Source organism: Tupaia chinensis, unplaced genomic scaffold (assembly GCF_000334495.1).
Source record: "Tupaia chinensis unplaced genomic scaffold, TupChi_1.0 Scaffold147282_1, whole genome shotgun sequence".
Taxonomy (NCBI): Eukaryota; Metazoa; Chordata; class Mammalia; order Scandentia; family Tupaiidae; genus Tupaia; species Tupaia belangeri.
Genome location: NW_006207133.1, coordinates 5,718,383 through 5,720,499, shown reverse-complemented (window position 1 = coordinate 5,720,499; position 2,117 = coordinate 5,718,383). Strand labels below are relative to the sequence as shown.

At 54.1% G+C, this 2,117-nt stretch overlaps 1 pseudogene; it reads left to right on the top strand.

Moving 5' to 3' along the window:
* The first annotated feature begins 422 nt into the window (after positions 1 to 422).
* The window catches only part of LOC102501855 (cytoskeleton-associated protein 2-like), a 13,426-nt pseudogene continuing 11,731 nt past the window's right edge, over positions 423 to 2,117 (top strand).

The following is a 2,117-nucleotide window of genomic DNA, read 5'->3' as shown; positions in this document are numbered from 1 at the left end:
AGCCTGCCCAATGTCCGCCCAACTCAGGGCTGTTGCAGGTCCAGACCTAGCCCGCTGGAGAAGCTGTATGTGAGGCTGGACTGCTTTCTCACCCCTTTGGTTAATACTCCAGGCATTTGTAAGAAGTAGTAAAAGCACTGCCTTATAGGAGAGCTCTGTCCTTTTTTGCCCCAAGGAAATTTCTGGTCTTTGAGTGCCGAGATCTCTGCAGGTCTCTGATTCACTTCCTGCGCTTTGCCCCGCTCTGGACGGCAGGCTCACCACACATCCGAAGACTTCACTTTGTCACCCACCCACCCACCCCCACACCCCCTATTTCATATTCCTCTCGTCTCTCCGTGTCCAACTGAAATGAAGACTGGAGTCTGATTAACGTTGCTGGCCCTTAACCTTCTCACAGAGCACCTGGGTGTCAGAATAGCATGACCTGGATGTCACTCAAACCTCCTCCTGCATCAGGCTGTGCTCGCACCGATGTGGAGCAGAATCCAGAGCAGCCACCATCAACAAGAGGGAGCAAGCCCCGGGCTATGCAAGATAATGACGGCTGGTGGAGGTGGCGGAGGGTGGCTGCCCCCTAGGGGTCTGAGTTCCCTCGCCTGACTGTCGTCTAAACCTTAGCGTCCTCTTCTCTGGGCAAGACCATGTACCCTCTTCCTCAGGATAGATACGCCACCCAGCATCTTCAGACCACTGCCCACACCTCGGCCAGTTCTATTTAGCCGGGAAGCATCCCCGCTCCCCCCGGCCGCCTAGGTTTGTGTAAAGGAAGACTCCAGCTAACAGATCTCACTCCAGGTGTGCCCCCCCTGCCCTGTATCTCACAGGACATGGCTCTGCCCCATGTCCAGGCTTTCCACCCTCTGCCAGGCTGGTGCACTCAGGAGTGAAGGAGGAAGAGGAAGGAAAGAAGTAGAGAGAGAACTGAGGTGAGGCTCCTGGCAGCTGCCATCGACAGCCCCCTGGAGGCTTTCACACAGGCAATTTCTAGCAAGCCCAGGGGTCAGGAGACAGTAAGGAGCTGCCGAGGCCTCTCCTCTACCTGCCTCCCCCCATCACCTCTGCGAGTCCTTTGCCCATCCCCTTGGTTTATTCAGCAGACACTAATGAGCGGCCAATGCCAAGGCGGCCACATTTGCAGTCTCTGCCACCGCCACCTTCACAGCCAGGGGTGGAGAGTCCAGTTTTGACTCTCAGGAATTACTCTGGAACCACCAGACTGCCTGGGTGACTGGAGGCCCCTTGAGATGATGGGAGCGAAGCTCTGGGCAGTGTGATGGCGGCAAACAGTGCAGTGAATCAGGATGCAGGATGCCAGACAGACCAAGGCCATGGCTTCTAGGCCCAGAGCCACCGAGGGCGTGGGCAAGTGCTAACGAAGGTGAGTGCAGGGCTGGACACTGAAAAGCCTTGGTTAGGAGCTCCAGAATGAAAACGTATGCCGCCACCACCTGCCCCTACCCCAAGATATCTGAATAAGAGCCTTCTGAACTGCCCTGGGGGCAGGAAAAGCTACCCCAATGGCAGCCTCCTCTGACACAGGAGCAAAAGTGCTTTATTCCTTTGCTCAGTATTGTTCTGTTTGTTGGCTTGATCTCATTCTGTTTCCTTTCCCAGTTTTGGCTTCCTTATTAACACCATGTTCTACTAGGGATTATGTGCTTCAGAAGCTTAAAAGAGTACCTGGGCTTTGAGGCATCTCTGAAAGCAGCACGGCCTTGGAGTCAGGTGGAATCCTTTGTGTCTAGTGCCATCTTTTGGCCACTTGAAAGAACTGCAACTTATGGAGCTAAAGTAAGGTGTCTAAGGACTTTCCACGCTGAAAAGACACTACTTCTGGTTTAGGGAAAAGACCAGTCTAACTGGGTGAAATCCGAAGCTCGAGACCATTGGTGTGTTAAGTGATGTTTCAAAACTTTCAAAATCAGAAGGTAGGTTGGACCTACCTTTATCTATTCTTCTTTGAAAACTCCAGGGCGCGCCGGGGAGAACTTTCCAGAATGCTTGGTGAGAAGCTGAGGAGCGGCTGCCCTAGCTGCGCACAGCTACGCGCACCTTCCCGCTCCCCCACGCCGGCCTCAGCCCGCTCACCGGCTGTAGAAAATGGTGAAAGAAAC